Source organism: Salvelinus namaycush, chromosome 9, assembly GCF_016432855.1.
Source record: "Salvelinus namaycush isolate Seneca chromosome 9, SaNama_1.0, whole genome shotgun sequence".
NCBI classification, from domain to species: Eukaryota; Metazoa; Chordata; class Actinopteri; order Salmoniformes; family Salmonidae; genus Salvelinus; species Salvelinus namaycush.
In genome coordinates, this window is record NC_052315.1 from 32,461,153 (window position 1) to 32,473,565 (window position 12,413).

At 45.7% G+C, this 12,413-nt stretch overlaps 1 long non-coding RNA gene across 1 annotated transcript; it reads right to left on the reverse strand.

Annotated features, from left to right (window-relative positions):
* Positions 1-8,648: 8,648 nt before the first annotated feature.
* LOC120053468 lies at positions 8,649-11,770 on the reverse strand. Its single transcript, XR_005477507.1, has 3 exons — positions 11,731-11,770; positions 11,560-11,643; positions 8,649-8,684 (listed from the first exon to the last, which is right to left on the reverse strand). It is a non-coding gene; the product is annotated as an uncharacterized LOC120053468 (long non-coding RNA).
* Between the last annotated feature and the right edge of the window lie 643 nt (positions 11,771-12,413).

Here is a 12,413-nt window from a genome sequence, read left to right on the forward strand (position 1 = left end):
CGCGGAGTCATCATGCCAGGTAGTCCTGAGGCATGGTCCTAGGGCTCAGGTCCTCCGAGAGAGAGAAAGAAAGAAAGAGAGAAAGAGAGAATTAGAGAGAGCATACTTAAATTCACACAGGACACCGGATAAGACAGGAGAAATACTCCAGATATAACAGACTGACCCTAGCCCCCCGACACACAAACTACTGCAGCATAAATACTGGAGGCTGAGACAGGAGGGGTCAGGAGACACTGTGGCCCCGTACGACTATACCCCCGGACAGGGCCAAACAGACAGGATATAACCCCACCCACTTTGCCAAAGCACAGCCCCCACACCACTAGAGGGATATCTCAAACCACCAACTTACCATCCTGAGACAAGGCCGAGTATAGCCAAGAAGGATGGAGTGTTGGAGTGCTGCAAGAAGACCTGGCCTCCACAATCACCCAACCTCAACCCAATTGATATGGTTTGGGATGAGTTGGACCACAGAGTGAAGGAAAAGTAGCCAACAAGTGCTCTGCATATGTGGGAACTCCTTCAAGACTGTTGGAAAAGCATTCCAGGTGAACATGGTTGAGAGAATGCCAAGAGTGTGCAAAGCTGTCATCAAGGCAAAGGGTGGCTACTTTGAAGAATATAAAATATAAAATACATTTGGATTTAAAAAAAAGAAATTGGTTACAGTACATGATTCCATATGTGTTATTTCATAGTTTTGATGTCTTCACTATTATTCTACAATTTAGAAAACTTTTTAAATAAAGAAAAACCCTTGAATGAGTAGGTGTGTCCAAACTTTTGGCTGGTACTGTACATGGATAAATGCTTCTCCCTCTCTGTCACAGATGCAATGGTTGCCCTTAGTTTGAAGATGTAATCCGGAGACAGGTGTTTTATGCAACAGCCTTCTGTGTGTTCTCTATTCGACTTTCTCTGCATATGTGCAATCAAACGCCAGAATTTGATCCATCTCCTTAGCTACCATTGTCACATTCCTGACCTGTTTTCCTTTGTCATGTATTTGTTTTAGTTGGTCAGGGCGTGAGTTGGGTGGGTTGGTCTAGGTTTGATTTTCTATGTTGGGATTTTGTGTTCGGCCTGGTATGATTCTCAATCAGAGACAGCTGTGAATCGTTGTCCCTGATTGAGAATCATACTAAGGCAGCCAGGGTTTCACTTGTGTTTTGTGGGTGTTTGTCTCCTGTGTCAGTGTCTGTATGTTACGCCACACGGGACTGTTTCGGTATCGTTCGTTCGTTCGTTTTGTATGTAGTCTGTTTCCTGTTCATGCGTTCTTCACGTTATATGTAAGTTCGTGTCCAGGTCTGTCTACATCGTTTATTTGTTTTGTAGTTTATCAAGTGTATTTCGTTTCGTCTTCGTCTTGTTTAATAAATCATTATGTCACATAACCACGCTGCATTTTGGTCGAATCACTACTCCTCCTCTTCGTATGAAGAGGAGGAGGAATTCCGTTACAACCATACTCTAATTCCATTGGGCGTTACACTGATTTCAAAACCCGGTCCTCCAGAAAGTGGAAAGCAACACTTTTTGCAGTTCTACTACGTAACATCTTTCAAACCAGCCATGTTAGAATGGATTACCTATACATACTGACCAGCTCATGATATAGACTGAAGCCTGCTACATGGCAGACCAATCCAAGCTCATATCTCGGCATGTCCAGCCCATCCATTATCTCAGCCAATCATGGCTAGGGGGAAGGTTCCTGTCCTTTTTCGTAGCGAAACCAACTAGGCTCGTAATTTAACCATTTTATTTGTATTTACAGATGGCATACATGTTTGTTATTAAGGCACATGAAAGTTCACATGTTCCATGTTCTGCCAAAAAATGCATTTTGATAAAAAAAAATAGTTTTACGTTCAAATGCTTCTCCTGTGAAGTAGTGACGCGCGACATACGCCTAGTTTCCTGAAATGAGTCATACAGTTGAAGTCGGAAGTTTACATACATTTAGGTTGGAGTCATTAAAACTAGTTTTTTCAACCACTCCGCTAATTTCTTGTTAACAAACTATAGTTATGGTAAGTCGGTTAGGACATCTACTTTGTGCATGACACAAGTCATTTTTCCAACAATTATTTACAGACAGATTATTTCACTTATAATTTGCTGTATCACAATTCCAGTGGGTCAGAAGTTCAAATACGCTAAGTTGACTGTGCCTTTAAACAGCTTGGAAAATTTCAGAAAATGATGTCATGGCATTAGAAACTTCTGATAGGCTAATTGACATAATTTGAGTCAATTGGAGGTGTATCTGTGGATGTATTTTAAGGCCTACCTTCAAACTCAGTGCCTCTTTGCTTGACATCATGGGAAAATCAAAAGAAATCAGCCAAGCCTGAAGGTACCACGTTCATCTGTACAAACAATGGTATGCAAGTATAAACACCATGGGACCACACAGCCGTCATACCGCTCAGGAAGGAGACGCGTTCTGTCTCCTAGAGATGAACGGACTTTGCTGCGAAAAGTGCAAATCAATCCCAGAACAACAGCAAAGGACCTTGTGAAGATGCTGGAGGAAACAGGTACAAAAGTATTTATATCCACAGTAAAACGAGTCCTATATAATCATAACCTGAAAGGCCACACAGCAAGGAAGAAGCCACTGCTCCAAAACCGCCATAAAAAAGCCAGACTACGGTTTGCAACTGCACATGGGGACAAAGGTCATACTTTTTGGAGAAATATCCTCTGGTCTGATGAAACAAAAATAGAACTGTTTGGCCATAATGACCATCGTTATGTTTGGAGGAAAAAGGGGGAGGCTTACAAGCCCAAGAACACCATCCCAACCGTGAAGCATGGGGGTGGCAGTCTTTCTGGGTAAGTCTCTAAGAGATTTGCACACCTGGATTGTACAATATTTGCCCATTATTGTTTGAAAAATTCTTCAAGCTCTGTCAAGTTGGTTGTTGATAATTTCTAGACAGCCATTTTCAAAGTCTTACCATAGATGTTCAAGACCATTTTAAGTTAAAACTGTAACCAGGCCACTCAAGAACATTCAATGTTGTCTTGGTAATCAACTCCAATGTATATTTGGCTTTGTGTTTTATGTAATTGTTTTGCTGAAATGTGAATTTGTCTCCCAGTGTATCACGACACTGGATGTGACCCAGAAGCAGACACAGGAGGCGGATGGTTCAGTTCACAGAATATTTGTTTTAACCAAGGGGCAGGCAAAGGGGCAGGTTGAGGGCAGGTAGAGGTTCATAGTCCAAGGCAGAGTCAAAAAGGTACAGAACGGCAGGTAGGCTCAGGGTCAGGGCAGGCAGAAAAGTCGGAACCGGGAAAACAAGAACTGGAGAAAATGGGAAACACGCTGGTAAGACCTGACAAAACAAGACAATCTGGCAACAGACAAACAGAAAATGCAGATATAAATACACAGGGGATAATGGGGGAAAATAGGAGACACCTGGTGGGGGGTGGAGACAAGCACAAGACAGGTTAACTTCTCTGGGATATGTGGGACGCTAACGTCCCACTTGGCCAAAAGCCAGTAAAAATGCAGAGCGCCAAATTCAAATATATTACTATAAAAATCTAACTTTCATGAAATCACACATGAAAGACACCAAATTAAAGCTACACTTGTTGTGAATCCAGCCAACATGTCTGATTTCAAAAAGGATTTACGGCGAAAGCACACCAAACGATTATGTTAGGTCAGGCCATAGCCACAGAAAAACACAGCCATTTTTTTCAGCCAAAGAGAGGAGTAACAAAAAGCAGAAATAGAGATAAAATGAATCACTAACCTTTGATGATCTTCATCAGATGACACTCATAGGACTTCATGTTACACAATACATGTATGTTTTGTTCGGTAAAGTTCATATTTATATCCAAAAATCTGAGTTTAGGCGGGACGCTACTGTCTCACTTGGCAAAAAGCCAGAGAAAATGCAGAGCGCCAAATTCAAATTAATTACTATAAAAATTACTATAAAAATCTAACTTTCATTAAATCACACATGAAAGATACCAAATTAAAGCTACACTGGTTGTGAATCCAGCCAACATGTCGAAATTCAAATAAGCTTTTCGGCGAAAGCAAACAATGCTATTATCTGAGTTAGCACCATTGTAAACAAAGAGAGATAAGCATATTTCAACCCTGCAGGTGCGACACAAAACGCAGAAATAAAAATATAATTCATGCCTTACCTTTGACGAGCTTCTGTTGTTGGCACTCCAATATGTCCAATAAACATCACAAATGGTCCTTTTGTTCGATTAATTCCGTCGATATATATCCAAGGGGTCAATTTATTTGGCGCGTTTGATCCAGAAAAACACCTGTTCCAACTCGTGAAACATGACTACAAAATATCTCAAAAGTTACCTGAAAACTTTACCAAAACATTTCAAACTACTTTTGTAATACAACTTTAGGTATTTTTTAACGTAAATAATCAATCAAATTGAAGACGGGATGATCTGTGTTCAATACAGCATTAAAACAATCTGTAGCATGCTTTCTGGTCACGCGCCTCTATCTAACAGGACACTTCAAGTGACCCTGATTCAAAATGGCTGTACTTCTTCATTACACAAAGGAAAAACCCTCAACTAATTTCTGAAGACTGTTGACATCCAGTGGAAGTGGTAGGAACTACAAGAAGGTCAATTAGAAATTTGTATTCCCAATGAAAAACAAATTGAAAAGAGAGTGACCTCAAAAAAAAAATCTGAATGGTTTGTCCTCGGGGTTTCGCCTGCTAAATAAGTTACTACTTAGTACTCACAGACATGATTCAAACAGTTTTAGAAACTTCAGAGTGTTTTCTATCCAAATCTACTAACAATATGCATATCTTATCTTCTGGGGATGAGTAGCTGGCAGTTGAATTTGGGTATGCTTTTCATCCAAAAGTGAAAATGCTGCCCCCTATCCTAGATCAGGGTGTGACAAGTGTCTGTTGGAAAGCAGATTGAACCAAGTTTTCCTTTAGGATTTTGCTTGTGCTCTATTCTGTTTCATTTGACAAATGTTTTAAATAAATCCTTAGTCCTTGCCAATGACAAGCATACCCATAAAATGATGCAGAAACCACCATGCTTGAAAATATGAAGAGTGATACTCAGTGATGTGTTGTGTTGGATTTGCCCCAAACATGCTTTGTATTCAGGACAAGAAAAGTAAAATAATGTGCCACATTTTTTGCAATATTACTTTTGTGCCTTATTGCAAACCTGACGCATGTTTTGGAATATTTTTATTCTGTACAGGCTTCCTTCTTTTCACTCTGTTATTTATGTTAGTATTGTGGAGTAACTGCAACGTTGTTGATCCATCCTCAGTTGTCTCCTATCACAGCCATTAAACTCTGTAACTTTCATAAAATCACCATTGGCCTCATGGTGAAATCCCTGAGTGGTTTCCTTCCTCTCCGTCAACTTAGGAAGGTTGCCTATATCTTTGTAGTGACTGGGTGTATTGATACACCATACAACGTTTAATTAATAACTGCACAATGCTCAAAGGGATATTCAATGTCTGCTTTTTTACCCATCTAGGTGCCCTTTGTGAACTATTGGAAAACCTCCCTGGTCTTTGTTGTTGAAAGTTATGCTTGGAATTCACTGCTCGACTGTGGGACCTTACAATTATCTGTATGTCTGGGGTACAGAGATGGGGTAGTCATTTCAAAATAATTTTAAACACTATTATTGCACACAGAGTGAGCTCATGCAACTTATTTTGTGACGTGTTGAGCACAGTTTTACTCCTGAACTTATTTAGGCTTGCCATAACAAAATGGTTGAATCTCAAAACATTTCAGCTGTTCATTTTTAATTAAGTTATAAACATTTCTAAAAACATGATTCCACTTTGGAATTATAGGGTATTGTGTGTATATCAGTGACACAAAATATACATTTTATCAATTTAAATTCAGGCTGTAACACAACAAAATGTGGAAAAAGTCAAGGGGTGTGAATACTTTCTGAAGGCTCTGTAAATTACATTTGTTTGTCCAAAACTAATCACCTATTTAATGTTTAATATGTTTGCAGCTGCACTTTTGAATACAGTTATTAAAAGTTGTTTTTATTCTAATGTCTTGCCCACTCACTAGTGATGCATTCTACATCATCAAGGTAGCAAATTATGACAATTAAGAATGATAGGACAGCCATTTGCAGTAAAAAAAAATCGGTAGATATTCTAGCGGTTAAGAGCGTTGGGCCACTAACCGAAAAGTTGCTGTTCCGAATCCCTGAGCCAACTAGGTGGGGTGTAACCTCCCTGTCCCGCTGCTCATATCAAAAAGACCCATTCTCACACCACGATTGGCCTAATGAGCTGGAATGACAGCCGGGTTCGGCGAATGGCGTGATCCCATTATCTGCATCTGGTTATGAGTGGCAGAGGAAGTGACACGGGCTGAACCATAGCAGAGGCTCCTCTGACTCCCCCTGTCTGGACTGTGTGATATGCTAATTAGCTTCAGAAAGGTAGTGAAAAAAGAGATGAGGGAGAGTGAGAACGAGAGTGGGAGAGAGGTCGGGGGAGAGACAGAGAGAGAGAGGTGGGGAGAGAGTGAGCGAGCGAGAGATAGTAATGACTCTCCCTCTCTAGTCCAGGAGATGTAGGTCTGTTAGAACAGCTTGTTAGAAGCCAGGGCACAATAAGAAGTTGTTTTCAGTGTGTTCAGTGACAACTCCACAAGGGAAAATATCAGCCATTAGCCAGAGTCAGTGTAAGATGACAAGTGAAAAACAGGAGCACAGCTTACTGACAGTGTAGTGGACCTTTTGCCACTGGACAGATTCATACAAGCACTAATGCTACCATCGACAGATCAGAGATAGGCTAGTCTATTATTTCTGCTCTAGAATCAAACATCAATGACACAAATGTCACTATGTAACCTAGAGGGAAACGGGTAGTATATCATTAGGCCTACCACCTGAATGTGGGAGTCGACAGTATAAACTCTACAGAGTATAGCACATTTCCTGCATCTTATAAAGTGTTAATTCATATTATAGAATAATGTTTTGCTAAGACCCAGACTACTATGTGTCAGGCCTAGTGGCAGAAGGATGAATAATTGGCTGTATTACCAGCTCTACCATCTCTTCCTCTTAGGCTTCCACCATGATTAGGGAAGTAATTGTACCTCGGCGTCTGACACAACCATCTATTGACACACACACACACACACACACACACACACACACACACACACACACACACACACACACACACACACACACACACACACACACACACACACACACACACTTTACTTTTAAAATTGCAACCTCAATTATCTCAGTGACTGATTTAGTGATATTGGAGCATGAAACAGGGTGTAGTTTTTATATGGCCTTCATAATCATCCAACTGCCTTATTTTCTAATTCAGCACCTGAGAAATTCATATTACATGGAATTACATGGTGTCAATCTTACCCATTCATTTGAGATAGAGGCCTCCATATCTGTTAGCATGTAACAGGATCTTCACAATATCACTCAACTTGACTTTACACCACTTTCAAGGTCTGTTAAAGAAAAAGTAGATTTTGGAGTTAGTGAACCCTAACTTTGATATTACCACTTCAATTACAGATTTACCCTTAAAGTAAAAACTAGTACTTTCTGGTAAATTAGCAGTTCAAGATTCTGTCTTTGGTTGCGTTTTATGTTATTTTACGTAATGTAATATATTTTGACATGGGGAGCTTTGACTGATTTCACTTTTAGACTATGCCTTTGGCGAGAGGAAATATTGAAAGTGGAAAATGTGGACTACGATTGCCTTACCTTCACCAAATCAGTAATCAAATCAGATGCCTCAATCTCAGTGTTTCATTTTTTATCTCACAAATCGCACATGTTTTCCGTATGTAGAAAAGATAATGGACCTATATATTTTTTTATAATATAGTCTTTGAGAACTAACAATCTGTAACGTCAGGTGAATGATGGGTGTAGAGTCAGGCGCAGAGAGAGCAAAAGTATTACGGGGACAAAACGCTTTAATGTCCACAGCATGAAACAGGAACAGGTACAAAAAGGGTGACGCCAAAACACAGGCGCAAAACAACCCACAGACCACTGTTTAAATAAAGCTGGACAGCGAAAAAACCCACAATCAAATAATCCACACACGACGTAAACATGAACACACAAAATAAGCCCGCACAAACACTAGCGGGCGAAACTAACCTAAATAGTACCCCTCCCAAAACCCCAACAAGAAACAGGTGAAAACAATTAGACAGACATAAACGAAAAGGAAAAAGGGATCGGTGGCAGCTAGTAGACCGGCGACGACGACCGCCGAGTGCCACCCGAACGGGAAGGGGAGTCACCTTCGGTAATATTCGTGACAGTACCCCCCTCCTGACGCGCGCCCCCCGCAGCGCGCCGACACCGGCCTCGGGGACGACCCCGGGGGCGAGGCGCAGGGCGATCCGGATGGAGGCGATGGAATTCCCTTAGTAGATTTGGATCCAATATATCCCCCACCGGGACCCAGCACCTCTCCTCCGGCCTGTACCCCTCCCAGTCCACGAGGTACTGCAGGCCCCTCACCCGGCGTCTGGAGTCCAGTATGGACCTTATCGTGTACGCCGGGGACCCCTCTATATCCAGAGGGAACCTCACCTTCCTGCATGGGACCAGCTACCACCGGCCTGAGGAGAGACACATGAAACGAGGGGTTAATACGATAATACGAAGGAAGTAACAATCGATAACACACCTCGTTTATTCTCCTCAGGACTTTAAATGGCCCTACACACTGCGGACCCAGCTTCCGGCAGGGCAGGCGGAGGGGCAGGTTTCGGGTCGAGAGCCAGACCCTGTCCCCCGGTGCAAACACGGGGGCCTCACTGCGGTGACGGTCAGCGCTCTTCTTCTGCTGTCCACTCGCCTGACGCAAAGACTCCTGGACGGCTCTCCAGGTCTCCTTAGAGCGCTGCACCCACTCCTCCACCGCAGGAGCTTCGGTCTGGCTCTGATGCCATGGTGCCAGAACCGGCTGGTACCCCAACACACACTCAAATGGTGACATGTTGGTAGAGGAGTGGCTTAGTGAGTTCTGGGCAATCTCTGCCCAGGGGATGTATCTTGACCACTCCCCTGGCCGGTCCTGGCAATACGACCGCAGAAACCTACCCACCTCCTGGTTCACTCTCTCCACCTGCCCATTACTCTCCGGGTGATACCCCGAGGTCAGGCTGACCGAGACCCCCAGATGTTCCATAAACGCCTTCAATACTCTGGACGTGAACTGGGGACCCCGATCAGAAACGATATCCTCGGGCACCCCGTAGTGCCGGAAGACATGGGTAAATAGTGCCTCCGCAGTCTGCAGGGCCGTAGGGAGACCGGGCAACGGGATAAGACGGCAGGACTTAGAGAACCGATCCACAACGACCAGGATAGTGGTGTTCCCCTGAGACAAGGGAAGATCAGTAAGAAAATCCACCGATAGATGGGACCACGGCCGTTGTGGAACGGGGAGGGGTTGTAATTTCCCTCGTGGCAAATGTCTAGGAGCCTTACTCTGGGCGCACACCGAACAGGAGGAGACATAGAATCGCACGTCTCTCACCAAGGTAGGCCACCAGTACTTCCCTCTAAGACTTCGCATCGTCCTTGAAATACCCGGGTGACCTGACGAGGGTAGACTATGAGCCCATCGAATCAATTGATCACGAACAGCGAGCGGCACATACCTACGACCCTCCGGGCACTGTGGAGGCGCAGGTTCCGCCCTTAGTGCCCGCTCGATGTCCGCGTCCACCTCCCATACTACCGGTGCTACCAGCTTAGCCGCCGAAATGATGGGAGTAGGATCGATGGACCGGTCATCAGTGTCGTATAGTCGGGACAGCGCGTCAGCCTTAGTATTGAGGGAACCTGGTCGATACGAAATCGTAAAACGAAATCGGGTAAAGTACATGGCCCACCTTGCCTGACGAGGATTCAGTCTCCTAGCTGATCGGATATACTCCAGATTCTGGTGGTCGGTCCAGATGAGAAAAGGGTGCTTAGCCCCCTCAAGCCAGTGTCTCCACACCTTCAGAGCCTTGACCATGGCCAACAACTCCCTATCCCCCACATCATAATTCCGCTCCGCTGGCCCGAGCTTCTTCGAAAAAAAGCACAGGGGCGGAGCTTCGGTGGCGTACCCGAGCGCTGGGAGAGCACAGCCCCGACCCCAGCCTCGGATGCGTCCACCTCAACTATGAACGCCAAAGAGGGGTCAGGATGCGCCAACACTGGCGCGTCGGTGAACAGCGCCTTCAAACGACAGAAAGCTCTCTCCGCCTCTGCGGACCACTGCAAGCGCACCGGGCCCCCCTTCAGCAGTGAGGTAATAGGGGCCGCCACCTGACCAAAACCCCGGATAAACCTCCGGTAGTAATTGGCAAACCCTAAGAACCGCTGCACCTCCTTTACCGTGGTCGGAGTCGGCCAATTACGCACGGCTTTTACGCGGTCATCCTCCATTACCATCCCCGAGGTGGAAATGCGATAACCCAGGAAGGAAACGGCTCGTTTGGAAAACTCACATTTCTCTGCCTTCACGTACAGGTCATGCTCCAGCAGTCGCCCAAGAACCTTGCGCACCAGAGACACATGCTCGGCGCGTGTAGCGGAGTAGATCAAGATGTCGTCAATATACACCACTACACCCTGTCCGTGCAGGTCTCTGAGAATCTCATCAACGAAGGATTGAAAGATGGCTGGAGCATTCTTCAACCCATACGGCATGACGAGGTACTCATAATGGCCAGATGTGGTACTAAACGCGGTTTTCCACTCATCTCCCTCCCGAATACGCACCAGATTATATGCGCTCCTGAGGTCCAATTTTGTGAAGAATCGCGCCCCGTGAAATGATTCCACCGCCGTAGCGATGAGAGGTAGTGGGTAACTAAAACCCACAGTGATGGAATTTAGACCTCGATAATCAATACACGGACGTAAACCACCCTCCTTTTTCTTCACAAAAAAGAAACTCGAGGAGGCGGGTGACATGGAGGGCCGAATGTACCCCTGTCCCAGAGCCTCCGTGATGTATGTCTCCATAGCCAACGTCTCCTCCTGGGACAACGGATACACGTGACTCCTGGGAAGTGCAGCGTTTACCTGGAGGTTTATCACGCAATCCCCCTGTCGATGGGGTGGTAATTGGGTCGCCTTCTTTTTACTGAAGGCGATAGCCAAATCGGCATACTCAGCAGGAATGCGCACGGTGGGAACCTGGTCTGAACTCTCCACCGTTGTCGCACCGATGGAAACTCCTAAACACCTGCCTGAACACTCATCAGACCACCCCTGGAGAGCTCCCTGTCTCCACGAAATCGTAGGATTGTGAATAGCCAGCCAGGGAATCCCTAACACCACCGGGAAAGCAGGTGAATCAATAAGGAACAGACTAATCCGCTCCTTATGATTTCCCTGCGTCATCATATCCAGAGGTATCGTGGCCTCCCTGACCAGCCCTGACCCTAATGGTCGACTATCTAAGGAGTGCACGGGGAAAGGGGGGTCTACCTTAACGAGCGGAATCCTCAACCTCTTAGCGAGTCCGCGATCAATAAAATTCCCCGCTGCGCCTGAATCGACTAGCGCCTTATGCTGGAGAGATGGGAAAAACCTTAGAAAATAGATTAACAAAAACATGTGACCAACAGGAAGCTCTGGGAGAGTGTGGTGCTGACTCACCTGAGGTGACCGAGGAGTGTTCTGCCTGCCCTCTCGAATCCCAGATGGACTCCTCCAGCATCGACCGGAAGTGTGCCCTCTCCGGCCACAATGGGTGCAGGAGGAGCCTCCTCCTCCGGTCTCCCTAGACGCAGCCCCTCCTAGCTCCATAGGAATGGGAGCGGGGGGGGCAGGAGGTGGAACTGACAGGACCCTCTCAGAACGTCCGCGAGCAGCCAGCAGATGGTCTAGCCGGATTGACATGTCGATCAGCTCATCCAAGCTGAGCGTAGCGTCCCGACAAGCCAGCTCTCTGCGGACGTCCTCCCTTAGGCTACACCTGTAGTGGTCTATCAGGGCCCTGTCGTTCCACCCTGCTCCAGCAGCCAAAGTACGGAAATCCAGCGCAAAATCCTGCGCGCTCCTCGTCCCCTGCCGGAGATGGAACAACCTCTCACCCGCCGCTCTGCCATCCGGGGGATGATCAAACACAGCCCGGAAACGGCGGGTGAACTCCAGGTAGTGACCCCTCGCTGAGTCGGGTCCATTCCATACGGCGTTGGCCCACTCCAGGGCCCTACCCGACAGGCAGGAAACGAGGACACTCACGCTCTCCTCGTCCGAGGGAGCAGGCCGAATGGTGGCCAGGTAGAGATCAAGTTGGAGTAGAAATCCCTGGCAACCGGCCGCTGCTCCATCGTACT